We start from the raw sequence: 22,713 nt of genomic DNA, 5'->3' as shown, positions 1-22,713 counted from the left end.
GGCGGTGGATGGTTCTCGTCTGGATATAAACGGTTTCCACTGGCGGAGCTTTTCTTCCCGTCAGAACCCGCTTTTTTTTTTTTTTTTAAAGGTTTATGTCAAAAAATATAATTTTTTTTTTTAAAAAAAAAAGTCGAAAATTTCTGGGAGAAAATGAATAAGCAATATATATATATATATATATATATATATAAAATAAAAAAATCCTCCCAAAAACAAACCACAAACAAAAATTAAAATCAAAACTAAACATGCCTAACCAAATAGCTCGAACTAAACAAGCCTAAAACAAACATCTAGACAAACTACACAAGTCTAACTAAAAGAAATGACGAAAGACAGAACATTAACATCTAATGTTAGGGAAGCTGAGACTATCAAGTCTCAATATACTACACAAGGTTAGATGATCCTTATTTACCTCGGTCACACACTTGGTCCTCCTGCTGTTAGCACGTCAGGAGAATTAACTTCATGTCTCGACTTTTATGATGTCGCTCACCCAAAATTACGAACCATCGGCTCTGATACCACTAGTTAGCACCGGAGGAGCCTATGGGTGGGCTTGATACACATGGGTGAACACCAACTTGACCTAAAAGTTTAAGCCTATTGAGTCTTGAGTCCAACCATGTATATAAGTACCCATCATTCACTCTAATTTTTCAATGTGGGACAAGCTCACAAGTGGAATTCTCAACAGATCCAATCAATAATCAATTTAAAATCACATTCAATAATAATATTATGGAAACCCAGATCCTTACATAACAACACCCTTATGTGCACAGTAGGAAGTTCAACTTTATTATTCGTACCTTGACCAAAATAAGAAGGAAATGCACCTTTGAGTTTGCCAGAGGAATCCCGAATAGTACCTCCACCCCCACACAAACCCGAATTACCTCTACAGCTTGCATCAACATTCAACTTTACAAAACCTATTGATGGTTTCTCCCAAATAACCGTACACTATCTTCTAAGATTATGAGGCACTGTTGGAGGTTTATCAAATAAATCAAATCCCCGGGCTCGGGTTGCAGAACAGAGTGCTCTATCAAAATACGCCTAATCCAAAAACAGAAGGATCTCCAGACCACCTCCTTAGACTCCTCCGTATCTTCCATCCTAGCTTTGCACTGAAACTACCAAAGACACCAACTGATGATAGAGGGAATTAACCCAATAAAAATGCCATGCTAAGAAGATTTTTTTGCTAACGAAAACCAATGAAAGACACACCCCCACCAGGTTCCCGCATTGAAGGTCAGCAAGCCTAAAAAACAAGTAGCTCTATCCCAAACAAACAAAGTCACTTCCCTTGAACTCAGCACATTGTCAAAAGTTTCTATCTTCCTGTTAAGACAACAATCACATCTTGACGTAAGTTAAATACCACAACGATGAACACACATATCCACTGACATACAATTGAACTGCGCCTTCCACATGCACACTAAGATTTTTTTTGGAAGAAACTTATGCCATATCCACTCCATACCCGGGTATTTATCTTATTTTAATCTAATAATTTCCCAAGCACTAGATGATGAAAAAATTCCATCCAAAGTCGACTTCTAGATTAGAACATCTAGACCCTATTTCTTAATATGCAATGAGTGCAAAATGTCGCGCAATAAATCAGGACCAATATGATCTTGCATTCACTCAAAATTCCACCTATTATCATCCCAGCAATCCCTTACCTAGATAAGAGGATAGGAGATGTCCTCCACCCTTAAATAAAGAGGCCCAAAATTCAACCAAAGATTGAACCAAAAGAAGACTCGTCAATCACAAACTCTCCAAATGGTGTTCTCACAAACATCTGGTAAAACCTATATTAAGGACTTGGTCATAAGCCTTGGCCATATCAATCTTAAGCATAACATTACCACCTTGATTTTTCTTGTGGATCGAATGCACCATCTCCTAGGCCAAAGTAATATTTTCAAAGTTACTACGCCCTAAAATAAAAGTTCCTTGTTCCTGAGATATCATTTTATGCGAAACCCCTGTCAACCGAGTCACTAAAATCTTTGAAAAAATTTTATATGCCACAGAACACAAACTTATAGGTCTAAACTTATAAAAACTCTTTGGATCCAAAACTTTAGGAATCAACACAATAGAATAAGAGGAATAGAACTTGGGAAGCATTGTCTCCCTAAAAAAAATCCTTCGCTGCTTCAACAACATCATCTTTTATAATATACCAACAAGCCATATAGAAACCGAACCCAAATCCATTAGGATAAGGGGAACTATGCTTCAGAATAGAAAAAATCGCAACACGAACTTCCTCAACTGTAGGATCCACATTGAGCATGGAATTTTCCTCTCTAGATAAAATTAGCTGAATAAAAGGATCCAAATCTGCATGAATAACCTCTTGCTCCTCAGTTAGAAAATTATGGAAGTAATTGCCCTTTGATGACCTCCGGGGAAGACAAAATAGAACCATCTGCCGAGTGTATACCAGTCACCATAGATTTCTTCCATCTCTGCTTAACAGAAGCATGAAAAAACGTCGAGTTTTGATCTCCTCCAAAAAGCCACTTCTTCTTAGCTTTTTGAGCCCAACAAGCTTCTTCTCTAGCCTCCCACTCCGCTAATTCCATTTTGGTTCTCAAAAATTCAGCCTCAACGTGCGGATCAAATTGGGCTTGTAGTTGAAACTCAAGGAGCTCCAACTTTTCTTCAAGTGCCTGAATATTAAGATTCACCTGGCCAAAGGTCTATTTATTCCAAGTTCTTAGCACATTCTTTAGTTTTTTAAGCTAAATAAGCCACTCGAATTTTCCAGCTGCTTCCACACCTCCTCCACATAGCCCGAAAAAGAATTATGAGAACACCATATATTTTGGAATTTAAAAGGAGACGAACCATATGTAACCCGAGAAGCCCACAAATGAACCACCATCAGACAATGATCAAAAGATTTCCTAGGCAAATATTCCATATATGCCGAATGAAATAAATTCTCAAAAGCAACATTAACCAAAGCACAATCAAGTCTCGCCCAACTACGAGACCTCCTTATATGTCCATTGCACCAAGACATATTGCGACCCTGAAATCTCATCTCAAGAAGTCCACAATAATGCAGACAATTATTAAATTCCAACATCACCACCAATGGACTTTGATTACCCCCAATAAGTTCACTATCACTATGGATGACATTAAAAACACCAACCACTAACCATGGAGACTCCCTATCACATGAATTCTGAAGATCCTCCCAAAGAAAATGTTGCCCCAAATGAAAACACTTAGCATAGACAAAAGAAACCAAAATTTTCCTAGCATTAAAATGGACCCAACCCAACAAGGCTTGGTCTGAAGAGTGAATAATCTTCACATGATAATTTTCCTTGCACAAATTCCAAACTTTCCCTCTCGAATCCTCATTGCAACAGAAATTTTGAAAACCTAAAAAACAAGCTAACCTCAGCATAGCACCCAAATTATGAAAAGGTTCAAGAATAGTTATCACTGCAACATGAAATTTCCAAATAATAGCTTTTAGACGACTTCAAGAATGACCCAAACCTCGGATGTTCCACACTAAAATGGTGCCAATCATAAAGAATTTTTGGAGGAACGGGTTGCCACCCTTGTGTCTCGATAAGCACAACTCCCCATCTTCCCTTGATTTTTTTTTCTTTGAGGACATTAATACTCTTGGATCCGTCTCATAATTTTTGGTTTTCATCAAATTTTCTTCTCTTGTTTCCTCTCTATCTGATGAATAATCACATTCATTCAACTTTAATTTACCTTTATCACCCATCACTACTTCACCTTCAAAAGCCAAAACTTCTAACGCAATATCACATTGACCATCTTCAACTTCCATAGTTAGGCCTTTATGCATCATATCAGCAATCGTATTATTAGCACGATGGTCAACTGTGGTATAAAAAACAACTATCTCTGAAGAGATTGTTTGAAAAGTAGCAACAGCACCCCATAGATCAGCTTCACATTCTATCTCCTCACATTTTTCCAATTTATTAGAGTTGAGCTCTTGATTCACCGCCTCCTGCAGCTCCTCAACAACTGAATCTGCTAGCCTTTTTTTAACTCCACCTGAACCCAAGGCCCCACCTTGTTCGAACTCTGTATTCGCCATTAGAAGTTTTGTAGGTTGAATCGGTTCTGAATGACTCACTCCTTTCCCTTTGAGGCTTTTTTTATCTTGCCATATTTTTTTTTTGAGCCAAAACTAGTTTATCCATTTTCTCCTTCTTCTTTGCATCAGAATTATGCAATCCCATCCTACAAACTGGCGAGGTATGTCCTTGCTTATTGCATTTGGAACAATAGAACCTAGGTTTTTCATACTTTACTTTTTGCCAAATAGTTCTATTAGCCGAAACAACATTGCATGATCGGTATCCAAATACCTTCCAAACCTTGTCACAAAGATTTGCAAGCAGTTGGAATGGTAAAGATGAAGAGCCAAACCTGGAAGAAAAATCCATTGGGGTGCAAAAGGAGATTCCTTCTACAAATCAAACTGCTTTGTCCAACGAAATAAACGAAACGTTGCCCCTGACAAAATTCTTCCTTCTTGAGAACATGCATGCATAAAATCACGTTCACTTCTCAACTACAATAGCACATGTAAATAATCCATCACATTCACAGTCAGAACCTCCAACAAACCTCAAGTTTTCACCATGTTTTGATGTACAACATCAATGGACGGTCTTGATCTTGTAAACTTAATCACCAATGCATTCTTAAAATCATTAGCAACCTTAACCATCTCTAATTCAGAAAAAACAAAACCTTTTTCACCATAAATCTCAACCGGATGTCTCATAGGGAGTTTTAACCCCGAAGATGTATTAGATGTGGAAGCCAAAGCTTGAACAAAGGATTTTTTGACAAAACAGGCATTAGAAACCCCCACCAAAGGCAGTGCAAAAAGAGTGGGAGGGGCAGCTTCCATGGCCGAACCCTTTTATCGGTGAAATCAACCAAACATGTAACACTAAGCAAAAGAAAAAAAAAAATCCAACCTTTTTCAAGTGCAGCTGGTGAACAGAGACCCAACCTTCATCAAGTGTGGTCGGCGAAGTGCAGCATCAGAATGATGAACTACTTGGGAGAAGCCAAGTCGGCTAATTGCAGCGGTAGTAGGAGTTGCGAATGCTGGGTGTGGTGTGTAACACCCCGACCCCGAGGGGCCTGGGATATTAACTTTTTACTACTGATTTACAGCGGAAGCAAAATAAACTCAATTTTTATTAAACCAGAGCACTAATTATCCATATTACAATCATTTATTTCAAAAGAAGAAAAATTACACAAACATAAATATCTGAAACCATACTAATATTTCTAATCAATCTTTAATTTTCTATCCCCACCCGTATTCTTGCTAAGCCTGATTTCCAACATGTTCTTCAGAGTTATCTGAAATAAAAATATGATTGGAGTGAGACGACGCTCAGTAAGTAAATAAGATTATTATTAGTGTGTGGCCAAAATGAGCTTTTAAAGAATTTCGTAAAATAATATTTAATACTATAACTTCAAGACTGCTTTTAGAATAAATATAGATTTAAAAATTTCTGCATAAAACTTTTGTCATCAATTTCAACAGTAAATTTTTACAACCATATACTATAACTGCTAAATTAAACTTTTAACTTTAAAACTGTAAAAATATTTAATGATAAACATACATATACTTTTCCTTATACGTTTTCCTTAGATCGTCATTTAAGCACCAAAATGATCATTTTCAGGTAAACTTACACTTTTCCTTCAAATCATCAGTAATTTTGTACATGTAATTAAATATGTATAAACATATATTATAAAAACCACCCTTATGCGTGTTTGCCGTAAGTCATGTGTACCCCCATGACTGGGTTGTGCGGTCCGAAGACTGGACTTAGCTGGCTGGCCGACCAAACTAAATCAACGTACGTAAACTTTAAGTAAGATTTTCCTTATTAAGTCCTGGTCCGAAACCAGGTGTGCACTCAGGAGAAATCCACTAACATAAATAACCACTCTGTAAACAGTGTGGGTGCACTCTGATCCGTATATACTTTAAGCTGCGGTACCGAGCATCTGTAACTTTGAACTTTCGTTGCCATAAGGGGTTTTAAAATCATCTTATTATAATTTATGCAATTTAAAATAATATCGTAAAAATCTCATCTTTACTCATATTTTCCTAAAAAATGCAACGTAGAAATAAACTCATGCCACACAATTTTTTTGTTAAAAATATATATAATTTTATTTTTGAATAGAAAGAAATGCTGAAAATTTACCCGAGAGGATTAGAACATTTCTTAACCCAAAAATAGATGCAAGTATATTAAAGATAGAACTGGTATAATTAAATATGCGTAAAAATAAACTCATGGAAATTTTGTGGAACTAATTAACATAATTAAAATTTACGTACAAAATAAACTCGGGTATGAATTTAAAATAAAAAGAAACTAACATAATCAAAATTTACTTACCTTCTTCTTTTACCGTGTGCTACGAACACAATAATTATTCTTAAGAAATGAGATCGAAAAAAGTGGGTGATTGAGAATTTATTCAAAAATTCTCTCTCCACCACAAATTCTTTCACTCACTAATCCTTCTCTTCCTTGGAAAATTGTTGTGAAAAATGAAGGTTGAGAGCTCCCTATTTATAGTAAAATTCTGGGGAAGAAATGAAATTTATGAAAGTATGGGGAGATGGGTGAAATTATAATTTTTTTTTAAAAAAAATTAAAGAATGGGCAAGGTATGGGTTGAGTGGAGGCTATTTGGGAGTGCTTGCCACCATTCCCACTAAATAAATTTTTAATTAATTACTTACCTAATTAATTAATCCATTACCTAACTAATTATTTTATTATTTTATTATTTTTCTTAATCATTATTATCATTATTATTATCATTGTTATTAATTTTAAACTTGAGTAGAGGCCATTTGAGAGTGCTTGTCACCATTCCCACTAAATAAATTTTTAATTAATTACTTACCTAATTAATTAATCCATTACCTAACTAATTATTTTATTATTTTATTATTTTTCTTAATCATTATCATCATTATTATTATCATTGTTATTAATTTTAAACTACTTTTAGTATTTATTTTATTTTATTTTTGAACAAGAATTAAATTTAAATTTTAAAAACTCATGTGGGCCCCAAGTAGTCTTGTGGGCCCCACACAACTTCGAGACCCAAATGGATCGTACGTAACTCCAATAATCCTCATACAATTTTATGAGCCCTACACAGTTTCGAGACTCATGTAAACCTCCATACGGTTTCGGGACTCATGTGGGCCCCACACAGTCTTGTGGGCCCCACATAGGATACCTATATTATTATTATCTTATTATGTATTTCTACAAATTATGTCTGTCAAAACACTATTTTATGTATATATACTTATTTACGTGTACAAACAGTGTCTATCCTGTTTATCCTATGAAATTCCATTTTGACTAGGCCGACCTCCAAGGAGCGACTGAGCCGCAATGGTCTCTGAGCACTCGCTTAGACAAGGTCTTTCTTAGACATCGAACATGAAATCAAGGATCCTACAGAAAAACACTTCTGTATTGATATTAACTTAATGACCATTTTTAGTATTTTATTATTATTGTACTTTAATCATATATATATATATATATATATATATATATATATATATTTGGGTCATCACATGGTGCGCTAGACTTGAAGCACTGACGACCACTAAATAGCAGCGACATCCAGCAATGCTTCTTCAACAGCTACGAACGGCTATGAACGGTGAAGTGCAACCCCAGAAAACAGCTACGAACGAAGAACAATAGAGATAACAGCAGCGACGGTTAGCCAGACGAACAATAGCTATACACCCTAGAAGAAGCTGAGATGGGGTGGTGATTCTGCTACAAGAGTAAGCGCTGCTGTGAGGGGAGGCTGGAGCTTGAGATGCGGATGGCCAGAGTTGTTACGGCTGTATGGCAGTCCCCCCATGCGGCAACTGTGACCCCCTTATCAAAAATCTAATCTTTGTGTAGAGAGCTGACGACGACCCCTTGAGCAGCGACGACATTGTCGCGACGTCCCAGAGGTGGAATGAGGCTGATTACGCGCTTAAATTGTGTAATTAGGTGCTTTAATTCATGCATTGCAAATGATATTTTGTATTTAAATGCCTAATTACTCTCAATATTCTAACATTGTGTTTTATTTATAAAATTTGGGTTTTATTGAGTAATGTATGAAATTTTGGTGTTTTTTATTGCAGAGCAACTGTTGGAAGCTAAAAAACCGATGGTACTTTGAAATCTGTGAGTAACTCTCTCATCTAACCTCTGATTCAGATGATTCAAGATGCCGTAGAAAGAGAAGAAAACAATCTACAATTTTCGTGTTTTGTGTTTAGCAAAATACTGGCAGCATCAAGGCCGAAATCAGATGTGAAGTTAGCATACGCAGTTTTATGGATTATTTCGACAATTCTTCGTAATCTTGGCGTAACTTTCTCATACGAGCTCCGATCGAAACGATTCAAAATTCTAGGAAAATCTGAAAAAGATCTCTACATCTTTTGTGTTTTAAGATTTGAGAGTTATTAGCTGTAAGAGGGTCGAAAGTGGGCTTGAAAGAGGAGGGCAGTTCATGTACCTTCGAAAAAAAAAAAATCAAAAAATGAGATGTGACCCAGCCATGCAGCCGGGTCATCTCAGAAGGGCAGTGTGCGCTGGGTACATGGAAAGGAAAGAAAAAAAAGAAAAAAAAGGAAAGAAAAGCAAAGAAAGAAAGGACAAAAGGAAAGTAAGGATTGAAAAAGGAAAAGAGGAGGGTTTCCTTGGGAGAGGGCCGTGTGCAAGAAGAGAGGAGGAGAGAGCAGCGTGCTCTGGGGGCTGAAGGGGGAGAGGCCGCACCATAGGAGAAGAAGAGAATTTATTTTTTTTTTGGAAACATAAGGGAGGCCAAATCACATAAAGTTTCTTGAAAAAATTATTTTTTGGGGAGCTTTCTTGTGGTTTTCTTTTGGGGGTGCTACGAAGATACACACACAGTCAGCAAAGGTGAGTTGGAAGCATGAAAAAAATACTATCTTTTCAGAATCAGAAGGCGGCGAACAATGGCGGTGTTCGTAACGCACGACGGCGGTGCGGCGAGTGTTGATCTTTTCCGTACGCTCCAAATTGAAGAAAATATGGTGAAATCTGTTATGTTGGATTTAATTTTCAGAATGAACTAAAATTTTAAATTCTAGGAGAACAATGTAGCCAGTTTCGAACTATGCTTGCTCTTTGATGCTAATCTGAAGTAGTTTTCATTAATGTTTGTTTGAGTTATTCTGTGCCTAATGCTTTTAATTAACTGGCCATTAATTAAATGATTTTAGTCTTGTGATTTGCTACCGAAAGGGGGGATTATAGGATAGATCTTGGATAATTCAGCGTAGGTAAATATAGAGATCGAAAGACTTGTATGAACCTACGTAGCATTAAAAATCGAGGTTCTTATTGCGTTCTTGCGTTATTAATTTGCATACTCTTATGTTAAATAATAAACAAGAATAGGTTCCGATTGACTATCGAAAGAGGCTTTTGGAAAAAATTGGCGATTTGCTAACAAACAGAGAAAACGAAGTTAAATTAGCTAAATAAGTAAAGCATAGTGCGAAACTAGGTGAAATCGGTTTCCTAAGTTTTCACCATCATCAATTTGACACGCGGTATCCAGTTTTAAATTCTCCTGAATAGTTTATTTAAAGTAGCTTTGTTTAAATTTCGCAGTCTAAAATTATTAATTTTTCTAAATAAAATTAAGGTTAGTAAAATTTTGGTACTTGGTAAAATTAAGACATCAATCCCTGAGGACGATACTCTACACATCATTATATTATAAAACTACGATACTGTGCACTTGCAGTTTGCACCGATCAAGTTTTTGGCGCCGTTGCCGGGGATTGAGTTTATCTTATTTTTTCCAATATCGATACAAAGTAATCTTGGTTTTAATTTAGAATTCTTTTCTTATATTTTTATTTATTTATTTTCTTTATTTTATTTTATTATTATTATTTTTTGTATTTCTGGTGTTTTTTTTTTTTTTATGTTGGATGCGCAGGGCTAGAACACGTGACATTATTCCTTTTGATCAGGAGATTGAAAGAACACTCAGAGCACTAAGAAAAAAAAGGGTATTAGCCATGGAGAACGGACAAGATAATGCGCAGTCACGCGCCTTGAAGGATTATGTGCGACCAGTTGTGAATGACAATTATTCGGGTATCAGACGCCAGCCCATTAATGCCAACAATTTTGAGCTCAAACTCGCATTAATCAACATAGTGCAGTAGGCCCAATTCAGTGGATCGCCACTTGATGATCCCAATATCCATCTGACGATGTTTTTGGAGATTTGTGATACTGTGAAGATCAATGGTGTTACTGAAGACACCATTAGACTAAGATTATTCCCTTTCTCTTTGAGGGACAAAGCAAGAGGTTGGCTACAGTTGCTACAACTTGGGAGTATTACTAGTTGGCAGGACATGGCTGAAAATTTTTTGGCTAAATTCTTTCCACCTGCAAAAACAGCTCAACTCAGGAGTGAGATTGGTCAATTCAAGCAACATGATTTTGAATCACTTTATGAAGCATGGGAAAGGTATAAAGATTTGATTCGATGCTGCCCACAACATGGATTGCCTGATTGGTTGCAAATTCAAATGTTCTATAATGGGTTAAATGGGCAAACGTGGACTTTAGTTGATGCTGCATCTGGGGGAACTTTGATGTCAAAGACACCTGAGGGTGCTACTGCTCTTTTGGAAGAAATGGCCTCAAATAACTATCAATGGCCAACTGAAAGAATTATGGCTAAGAAAGTTGCAGGAATTCATGAATTGGAGCCGTTTGCTGCACTTTCAGTTCAAGTTGCTTCTTTGTCTCATCAGATTTCATCTTTGACAACTCAGAGGTTATCACAAGGTGTAGAATATGTGGCATCTACAAGTAGGACAGATCCGAGCATTGGAGTGAGTCAAGAACAGGTTCAATACATCAATAATCGAAACTACAATTATCGTGGTGATCCTTTGCCACAATATTACCATTCAGGGCTTCAAAATCATGAGAATTTGTCTTATGGAAATACAAGGAATGTGCTGCAACCTCTTGCAGGATTTGAGAGTCATCAAGGTGAGAAGAAGATGTCACTTGAGGATGCCATGATATCATTTGTTGAGGAGACAAAAGCAAGGTTTAAAAAGACTGATTCACGGCTAGACAACATCAAGACTCATTACAACAATATGGGAGCTCTATGAAGAATCTTGAAATGCAAATTGGGCAACTGGCCACGACTATAAATTCTCAACAGAGAGGAACTTTTCCTAGCAACACAAAAGTGAATCCTAAGGAACAATGCAATGTCATCACACTTAGGAGTGGAAGAGAAATTGAGAAGTCACCAGCAAAGGAAACCATGTCCACACCTACAGCGAAAAATAATGGCCAAGGCAAGAATAAAGTAGAAGAAGACGAGATGGTGGATGACACACCAAGAGAGACTGACACGTCACCAACAATTTCATTTCCTGGCAATCCTCCTATTCTCTCTACTCCACTTCCTTATTCTCAACGTTTTCAAAAACAATAATTCGATAAGCAATTTTCTAAGCTTTTGGATATTTTTAAGAAAATTCACATAAATATTCCTCTTACAGATGCCTTGGAACAAATGCCAAACTATGTCAAATTCCTAAAGGACATCATTTCAAAGAAAAGAAGGTTGGAGGAGTTCGAAACAGTGAAGCTTACCGAGGAGTGTAGTCTATTCTTCAAAAGAAATTGCCTCAAAAATTAAAAGATCCAAGGAGTTTTACTTTGCCTTGCACTATTGGAAATTTATTTTTTGATAAAGTTTTATGTGATCTTGGTGCTAGTATTAATCTTATGCCACTTTCTGTTTGCAGGAAATTGGGACTTGGAGAGATGAAACAAACAACCATTTCGTTGCAACTAGCAGACCGATCCATCAAGTATCCACGTGGAATCATAGAAGATGTATTGCTAAAAGTGGATAAATTTATTTTTCCTGCTGATTTTGTGGTGTTAGATATGGAGGAAGACCAAGAAGTCCCGTTATTTCTTGGCCGACCATTCTTGGCCACTGGAAGGGCTTTAATTGATGTTCAAAAGGGTGAGTTAACATTGAGAGTGGATAAGGAAGAGGTTATGTTCAACATCTACCAAGACATGAGATTCCCAGAAGATCCAAGCACTTGCTTTCAGGTAGATGTCATTCAGCAAGGTGTAGAAAAAGTCTTTCAAAAAGATGTACAAGTTGATCACCTAGAAAGATCCTTCTAGCAGATTACAACACAGCAGCGTGTGGGGAGGCTAGAACCTATGGTAGCAAGGACGGATTCTATAATCTCTAAAAGAAAGATGCAACAACCTATATCTCTAGAGTTGAAACAATTCCCTGAGCATTTTCGCTATGCATTCTTGGGTGATGCGTATGAAAATGCAAAAATCTACAAAGAGCAGATGAAAAAGTGGCATGAAAAACAGATTCTTAGGTGTGAGTTTGCTCCAGGACAACAGGTTCTACTCTTCAACTCACGATTAAAACTCTTCTCAGGGAATATATTCAGAGTTAATGGTCAGAGATTGAAGCACTATTATGGAGAACAAATGGAGAGGAACTGTGCATTTATTCCTCTTGGTGATCCTGGTTGATGAAGATTGAAACGTTAGGCCGGAGACGTTAAAACAAGCGCTTATGGGAGGCAACCCAAAGAGTTTTTCTTTTGTTTATTTCCTTTATCTTTATTATTTATTTATTTATCTATGCACTTTTGAATAAATTAGATTTTTGATGCAGGTTTATTTGGCACGAGTACAGAGCTGAAAACTTAATTCCTCTATGGATTCACCAATAAGTCAGGGAAGTTTCTTTCTTTTCTTCAATCTTTCTCATTTTTGAATAACATTGGAAAAAAAAAATTGTGTGAATATGGATGATTAGGCCATGTGTGACGCTACTTATGCCCTTCATATACCTGCATATATCCTAGGAGTACACACTGGGTCATTTATGTGTAGTTTCTATTTATATGGCTAAATTAGGAATCGTAACTCATTGAAAGTTGATTGGTAGTGCAATTGTGTTAATCTGGCTATATAAACTCTAATATCTACATGATATCTCTTGAGGCTAAAAAAAAAAAAAAAATACACGTTCACGTGACTTGTAGCACTTAGAGTTCCTTGCGAACACTGAGAGAGCGCCCGTGGAGACTTTGACACCTTGTGAGGTACTGTTGAGCCATTTATCGCTCTTTTGAGTTTTGACATCAACTCAGAGTTCTTGAAACTCAACTTTCCCTATTTTTTTCTGGATACTCTTTGCACACTAGTCTTGGTTTTTGAATTGCTAGCCTAGAGGTGGCATCTAGTGGGGAGATAAAAACTTAGGTTTTGTAGCCTACTCAAGATGTGAAGGCCGAACCACCCCTAGAAATAGACTTATTTCATGGACTCTTGTTCGAGCTTAATGCATATGGGTGGTATGAAAACAATAAAAGAAGTGTTATGATTGTCCTAATTGACCATGAAAAGAAAGAAATTGAAAAATGAGCAGAAGAAAGAAAAAGAGAAATATAAATACCCTAGAAGAGGTGAAAGATTAATACCTGCTCCACACAACTAAACAAAAGTCAAGGACAAGACGCATGTTATCCACATATGAAGACTCTTCACCTGCCTAATGCCTTAGATGTATTCACGCCTAGTTTGTGAATAAGTTGATCTAGGGTGGTCTCAGTTGGACATGGCGAGTATGTGAGAAGATGCTAGGGTGAAGGACCCGACACCTCCTAAATAGGCTTGATCCTTTTCAGACTAGTTCACTCCATACATTTAGCGTTTATTCCTTGTAGTATGTGAGATATTTGATCATGACACTCTTCCTCACATACGATGAGTGAACCCATCCTTTTTGAGTATTTTTAAAAGTATACCAGTTAGGCCGAATCAAAGCGAACAGTTCTTTAGGTGTCCACGGATATCCTGGGTGTAACGAGTCACACACATTACACGTGCTTCAAGATTTTGCCTATTTATACTTGAATTTATATGACTACATTAACCCTAAATTGTGCTCGCTAGTTAATTTTACGTGAGTTTACTGTTTTTAATGGCTATATAATGATGAGATTTGCATGAATGACTTACTTCGGAGTTGCGTGAATTGGGTATGAATGAGTTTGTGTGCAATTTGGTGATATTCCTGTATGTGAAAGGGTATAGTTGTGTTGCCTGTGTATTCATTCATGAATGAAAATATGGGTTTAAATTTTTGGGAAAAATAATTTGATGGAGTTACCACTAACCTTTTAAAGTGGTTGGAATACTTAATTACTACCTAATTAAGGGTAGAATTGGTTTACGTTACAAAATCCGGGATCGGGAGTTCGGTTACGTGAGGGGAAGTTACAAGCACCCCCTACGCGCCCGTTCTTACTAACGGTACCTAATTATTTATGAAATTATCTCAAAGTAAATTTAAAAAAGTCTTTTATATTACTCCTTTAGTGAATTTACAAAATGCACATATATGGAAAAGCGTCACACAAATATTTACATAATAAATATCTATGCCCTCAAAAACGGGGTACGTGAAGCTCAAAAGCTCATACCCCTTTTTTGAAGGGAATAGAAAATTGAGAAAAATATCTTATAAAAAAAATAAGCATAATAATATATAAATAAAAATATAATATAAAAATACTTAAAGAAAATAAACACTGCAATTATGAAGAACGCACACCATGATATTAATAATAATAACACATACTTTAAATATATGTACATAATGTAATAGTAATCACAACACGTACCTTAGCATATGTATATATATGTATAATAATAATAAATAACTTGTACTATGATATATGGTAATAATAACACGTACTAGGATATATAATAATGACATAATCTAATATATATATATATATATATATATATATATAATGATAAAAATGATAATTACAGTAATAATAAAATGAATAATAATAGGCATATTTTATAATATAATACCTGCCTTAATATTAATATACAATTAATGATAACATGTACAATATAGAAATAGTTAAAGAAACAAATTAATCCTATAATTAATATGTAAACTATATAATCTGGAAACAAATCGATTCTAAAATCAATATATAGATATGCAAGGATAAGTCTTACAAAATATTAGAAAAAATAAATATTATTTAATACCTCTCTGTCATCCTTAGACTGAGAAGAGTTTTATTGTATTTTTACGAATTTGGAAGGGTGATATTGCTCTTGTCTCCTATTTTTGTTTAGTTTTCCTTGTACAAAAAATCCAAGTTGCTTGCTTAACTTCTCCCCTTTAATGAAGTTACCTTTTCTAAAAAAAACTAAAGTGCAATATTTTAAAATCCTAATTTAAAGAGTTATATTATGTGTTGTGTTTTTGTGGTTCATATACTTGATGGAGTGCATAAACAAAGAAAGAAAACATAGTTGAAATCACTTATGCAGAAGAGCAGCAGTAAACCGTCGGCTGATTGGCCAAATCAGTTGACTAATTAATCTAGAATTCAAACAATTACATTCTATCTGAATTTGTCGATTGATTAGCCCAATTAGTGGAGTGATTTGCTCAAGCAACGAGGCTGATTTCAAAATTTGGATGTGAACATTAATATAGTTGGGTGTTTGGAGGAAAACTTCCAAAGTTTTTATAAATATACCATTCTGAGTATATTCTGAGAGCAGAAGATCATTGTATTGTATTGTTTGTGTTCTTTGACATTCGCATAGTGAAAACCTTTGCCGATTGCTCTCGTGGATGTAGGCATTGCCGAACTACATAAATCTTTGTGTTGTTACTTTGCTTTCAGATATATTGTGTGTTTGTTCTTTACTTGTTCTTCATTATTGCTGCGTTTATATTCGACTGTGCAATTTCGAGTTCATATTCACAACATTATGACTATCATTTGCACTTATTTATATGATCAGAAGTTTGAATCAAAATTAATTTTCAAGTTCATAGAACGGAAACTTCCAACTTAATTTGACTATACCACTAGATATTAGTTGAAGATAGCTATCGTGCTATCTTAATCAAATTGGGAAAAACATGAAACTCGTGAAAGTGTAGACAAATTTTGAAATTTTTTTTTTTTAAAAAAAAATAATCACTTCAGTTGAATGAACACTTAATGTCTGTTGAATCAGGTGTAATCCCAAGAGGTTCTTGAACTTTGCCGTTTGCAACTTGATTCTCGTACTCTTTGAGTTTCATGGATCTTGCCAAGATATGTTAGCTTTATTTGTGACTTCCATGACTCGTTATCCTTCCGTACATACTTAATATAGTTCTTATTCACAAACTCAATGCACATATCAAATACCAAGTGATTTGGCATTATCAAAACAGGATTGGATTCTGCAATCTCCCCCCTTTTTGATGATGACAAATGCACTAGCAAAAATATATGTAATGGTTTACGCCAAACAAGGCTCCCCCTCAATTAATGCATCAAATATTCAATAAATGTTAATATGCTCATGATAATATGCTCATGATGTTTCAACAATTTTTGTTATTATACTTTTTCCTTTTTTTTTTTTTTGCTTCCATCCTATTATTTTTGCTTCCAAATTTTTTCCTCCTCTTGACATCAACAAAAAGGTGTAAAATAATAAAACATGAGTAAACATACCCTTATGTTCTTCTCCCCTTAGAATTCTTAATGTTTTAAACGTGTTCAATCATTAGAAAAAAAAATTCTTTTCACGCTTTTTGACATCAACTATCCCCCTTGCTAACGCATACATTTCAAAGATTACATGAGGATACCAAATGTTGAATTAAATGTTATGTTGGATTTTTTATACCAGTTGTTGATTAATGCAATACCAAGTGATTATATAGTAAGTGACGTTGCTCCCCCTGAATTATATCTAACATAATTCTAAGCAACCTCACGATATGCATGGGACCTAATTCACGCCTAATTTGGATAAACCTATCCTCCGCAAGTGGTTTCGTGAATATATCCATCCATTGTTCATCCGTGCATATAAACTCTAGTGTCACATCCCTTTTTTGTACATGGTCACGAAGAAAGTGATGTTGTATTTCTATGTGCTTAGTTTGTGAATGTAATATGGGTTTCTTTGAAACATTTATCGCACTCGTATTATCGCATCTAATAGGGATTGTTTCATAACTTAATCTAAAATCCTTCAGTTGTTGCTTCATGTAAAGTGTTTGAGCACAACACTACCTGCCGCTATGTATTCCACCTCAGCTGTGGAAAGAGCAACTGAATTTTGTTTCTTGGAAAACCAAGAGACCAAGGAATGTCCTAAAAAATGATAAGTACCACTAGTGCTCTTCCTATCCACTTTGCTACTCACAAAATCAGCATCTGAATAACTAATAATTTCAAAGGATGTGTACTTAGGATACCATAACCCAATGTCCACGGTTCCTATCAAATATCTAAATATCCATTTAATAGCTAGCAAATGAGAATCTTTTGGTGCAGACTGAAATCTTGCACACAAACATATGCTAAACATTATATCAGGTATAGTGGCAGTCAGGTATAACAAGCTACCTATCATTCCACGATATAGCTTGACATCTACTGGTACACCTTATTCATCTTTATCTAATTTCAATGAAGCGCTTATAGGTATACCTAGTATTTTTCCATCTTCCATATTAAAATTTTTGAGTAAGTCTCTAATATACTTTGATTGATTTATGAATATTCCATGATTTTCTTGTTTGATCTGAAGTCCTAGGAAGAAATTTAGTTCACCCATCATGCTCATCTCAAATTCATTTTGCATGGTATTGGCAAATTCATCACACAGTTCTTTATTTGTAGCGCCAAATATGATGTCATCTACATATACTTGCACTAGAGGAATATTATCTTTCTTAAACTTTATGAATAGGGTTGTATCTATCTTTCCTCTTATAAATCCATTTTCTAAAAGAAAACCGCTTAACCTTTCATACCAAGCTCTAGGAGCTTGCTTTAAACCGTACAAGGCATTTGTCAGTCTATACACGTGATCTGGATTCTTATGGTTTTCAAAGCCTGGGAGTTGTTCTACATACACTTCTTCATTTATGTGGCCATTTAAAAATGCACTTTTGATGTCCATTTAATATAGCTTGAAATCCTTAAAAGCTGCATATGCTAAAAGCATTCGTATGGCTTCCATCTTAGCTACAGGTGCAAAGGTTTCTTCAAAATCTATACCTTCTTCTTGATTATATCCCTGAGCTACTAATCTAGCCTTATTTCTCACAACTACTCCATGTTCATCTTTCTTATTCTTATATATCCATTTGGTCCCTATGATTGACTTATCCTCAGGTCTGGGAACTAATGTCCATACTTTGTTTCTCTTAAATTGATTTAATTCTTCTTGCATGGACAGCACCCAGGATTCATCCTCTATAGCTTCACTCACATTCTTAGGTTCTTCTTAAGATAGAAATACAAAATGACTAACCATGTTCCTAAAAGAGGAGCGAGCGGCTACTCCACGTAATGGTTTACCTATTATTTGATCTATGGGATGATTCTTTATGTATTTCCATTCTCTAAGTAGTTCATTAACCTCATTTTCAGTTTGATCAATTTCAATGGATGGTTCCTTGGGTCCATTTTTCTTTTCAGAATCATTCTCAATTGATAGTTCTTCAAATTCCTTATTTAATTCAATTTCATCTTCATCAGTTCTTTTGGAGAAGGGATTTGACTCATAGAAAACTACATGAATAAATTCTATAACCATCAATGTTCGTTTGTTATATACACTATAGGCTTTACTATCTAAGGCATACCCTAGAAAGATACGTTCATCTGATTTCACATCAAACTTCCCTAGATGCTCATTGTCTCTAAGCACAAAACACTTATAGTCAAAGACATGAAATAATAATATGTTTGGTCTATGACCATTCCATAATTCGTTAGTAGTCTTATTAAGTGATGGTATGATTAATACTCTATTTAGAACATAGCAGGCGGTATTCACTGCCTCGGCCTAGAAGTATTTAGGTAATTTATGTTTGTTAAGCATAGTTCTGGTCATTTCTTGTATAGACCTATTCTTCCTTTCAACTACACCATTCTGTTATGGTATTCTAAAAGCTGAAAAATTATGGGCAAATCCTAATGAATTACAATAGTCTTCCATGCCTTGATTTTTAAATTCTCTATCCCTATCACTTCAAATTTTAGTAATTGTATATCCCTTTTTATTTTGGATTTTCTTGCATAGGTTTATAAATTGTTCACTTGCTTCATCTTTGTAACCTAAGAATAGTACCCATGTGTATCTTGAAAAATCATCAATTATGACAAAGGCGTATGATTTTCCTCCTAAGCTCTCAATTGGGTTTGGTCCAAATAAGTCTGTGTAGCATTTGGAGTGGCCTACTAGTGGAGATCTCTTTCTTTTTCTTAAAGCTTGTTCTTGCTTGTTTTCCTAGTTGGCATGCATCACAGATTTTATCTTTCACAAATTCAGTCTTAGGTAGTCCCTTAACTAATTCTTTCTTAGCTAGTTTTGAGATTAAATCTATGTTTGCGTGTCCTAGTCTCCTATGCCAAATCCAGCTAATTTCATTCTTAGTAAAGAAGCATGTCACACTCTATGAGGTTAAGTTATCAAAGCTCGTGGTATATACGTTTTCATGACGTTCAACAGTGAATAGTATCTTATTATCAGTTTTGTGTTCAACTATGCACTTGTCATGTTCAAATGATACTTTGTAGCCTTTATCACATAGTTGGCTTATACTTAGCAAATTATGCTTTAAACCTTCCACCAGTAAAACATCATCAATAATTAATGAAGAATTATTACCAACTTTACCTACACCTGTGATCCTTCCCTTAGCATTATCTCCAAAAGTAACAAACCCTTCATCCTTGGGTATAATAGATGTGAACTTTGCTTTATCCCCGGTCATGTGACGTGAGCATCCGCTATCTATATACCATTTGTCTTTTGAGGATAGTGATCTTAAGCAAATCTGCAAGACATAATCAAACAACTAGCTTTGGTACCCAGATTGTCTTGGGTCTAGGGGGGTTAGTGCTAGATTGACCTTTAACCTTTCATACTTTCTTAATTTTTACATCTTTATTTTTGAAAGGATAGTCGAATTGTATGTGACCTAACCTTCTACATTTAAAGCAAGTAGTATTTTTATAATAATTCTTAGTTGGAGCATATGACTTTGACTCTTTTTGTAAAATAACTCATGTAAAGATGTCTATTCTTTAGATTTTCCTTACCATTAAAACCGAGCCCTTCCTTTTTCAGGGAATTTCTTTGAGATCTTAGGAGCTTTTCAAAATTATTTTGTTCTTCAGTAAATTTACAAATAATTTTCGATTTATCTTTCAAATCCTTTTCTAACTCCTCAATTTTTAAATATTTATTTCTTATGAAAGATGCATGAGATTTATTTTGACGTTTAAGTAAGCTTGAAAGTTTTTTGACTTTACTTCTCAACTCAAAAATTTCCTTTGTTTTCTTTTCAAGTATTTTAATAGTGTACAGGTATTCTTGTTTCAGTTCATCATAAGAAATCATATCATTTTCATTTTCAAAATCACTAGAATAATACGAAGATGATGAAAATGATGATTGTACCTCAAGGTCATCATGTGCCATTAGACACAGATTGGCAACTTCGTCGTCACTGGATTCAAATTCTGAACTGCTAGTGCTGTGAGTATCCCAACTGACTTTCAGAGCCTTCTTCTTTTTCTTTGAGGCTTTCACAAGCTTGGAGCACTCAAGCTTGACGTGTCCAACTTCTCGACAATTGTAGCATGTTGGTGGATCCTCTTTCCTTTTCTTCATGCTAGTCTCTCCTCTTGAACTTGTTCTTCTTCAAGAACTTCCCGAACTTCTTTGTTAGCATGGTCATGTCATCATCCATTTTGGAATCACTTCCTTCACTTGAGTAGCTTGATGATGCCTTAAGTGCAGTGACCTTCTTTGCTTTGTTTTGCTCATTTTTACTCTCATTTATTCTCAGCTCATAGGTGATGAGCGATCCAATAAGTTCGTCCATTGACATCTCCTTGAGATTTCTCCCTTCTGCTATTGCCGTAACTTTCGCTTCCCACACTAGAGGTAATCCCCTGAGTATTTTCTTGATCAATTCATAAGTAGGGTAAGTTTTTCCAAGAGCATTTAAAAAGTTAGTGATGTGTGTGAATCTAGTGTACATGGATTGTATGGATTCATCAGTCGTCATTTTAAATGCTTCATATTCACTCGTGAGCATGTCTATCCTACTATCATTGACTTCCTTGGTGCCTTCATATGTAACTTCTAATTTTTCCCAAATTTCTTTATCTGAGTTACATGCCATTACCCTATTAAATTCATTGACATCTAATGCACAGAAAAGTAAGTTCATGGCAATGGCATTGATTTGTACTGACTTTCAATCCTCTTCAGTATATTCATCTTCAGTTTTAGGTACATTAATCTTATCAATTACTTTCATGGGAATGTGATTTCCTTTAGTCACTATTTTCCAAACCTTCCAGTCTACCTTCAGTAGATATATGCTCATCCTACGTTTCCAATAGGTGTAATTTACACCATAGAAAATGGGTGGTCTAGTGGATGAGTGTCCCTGTGATGACCCAAAAATATATATACGATTAAAGCATAATAATAATAATAAAATAATAAAAATGGTCATTAAGTTAATATCAATAAAGAAGTGCTTTTCTGTAAGATCCTTGATTCCATGTTTGATGCTTAAAAAAGGTCTTGTTTTAGCGAGTGCTCAGAGACCATTGCAGTTCAGTCGCTCCCTAAAGGTCGGCCTGATCAAAATGGGATTTCATAGGATAAACATTGTTTGTACACATAAATAAGTACATATACATAAAATAATATTTTGATAGACATAATTTGTAGAAATACATGATAAAATGTTAATAATAATATAGGTATCCTATGTGGAGCTCACAAGACTGTGTGGGGCCCACATGAGTCCCGAAATCGTGTGGGGTCCACATGAGTCCCAAAGTTGTGTAGGACTCATAAAATCGTATGGAAGCTATTGAAATTACGTAGGATCCACTTGAGTCTCGAAGTTGTGAGGCCTACATGAGTTCCGAAGTTGTGTGGGGTCTACATGAGTCTCGAAACTATGTAGGGCTCATAAAATCATGTGAGGACTATTGGAGTTATGTAGAACTCACTTAGGTCTCAAAGTTGTGTGGGGCCCACATGAGTTTTCAAATTTCGAATTTAGTTCTTTTAAAAAATATATATATATATACTAAAACATGACTTTAAAATAATAACAATGATAATGATAATAATAATAATAATAGTAATGATTTAAAAAAAAATTTTAAAAAAAAATAAATAATTAAATGGGAGTGGTGGCAAGCACTCCCACATGACCTCCATCCCTATCCTATATTCAACTCATACCTAGCCCATCCCTTGCCCATTCTTTAATTTTAAAAAAATTATAATTTCACCCCTCTCCCCACACTTTTACAAATTTCATTTCTTTCCCAAAATTTTCCTATAAATAGGAAGCTCTCAACCTTAATTTTTCACAAAAATTTTCAAAGGAAGAGAAGCA

General features: G+C 35.2%; 1 non-coding gene across 1 annotated transcript; it reads right to left on the bottom strand.

Annotated features, from left to right (window-relative positions):
* Positions 1 to 10,597: 10,597 nt before the first annotated feature.
* LOC131147307 (small nucleolar RNA R71) lies at positions 10,598 to 10,704 on the bottom strand. Its single transcript, XR_009134697.1, has one exon. It is a non-coding gene; the product is annotated as a small nucleolar RNA R71 (small nucleolar RNA).
* Between the last annotated feature and the right edge of the window lie 12,009 nt (positions 10,705 to 22,713).

The sequence above is a fragment of the Malania oleifera genome, chromosome 1, assembly GCF_029873635.1.
Source record: "Malania oleifera isolate guangnan ecotype guangnan chromosome 1, ASM2987363v1, whole genome shotgun sequence".
In the NCBI taxonomy this organism is placed as follows: domain Eukaryota; kingdom Viridiplantae; phylum Streptophyta; class Magnoliopsida; order Santalales; family Ximeniaceae; genus Malania; species Malania oleifera.
The sequence above is the reverse complement of the archived record's forward strand: the minus strand, read 5'-3'. Positions and strand labels throughout refer to the sequence as shown.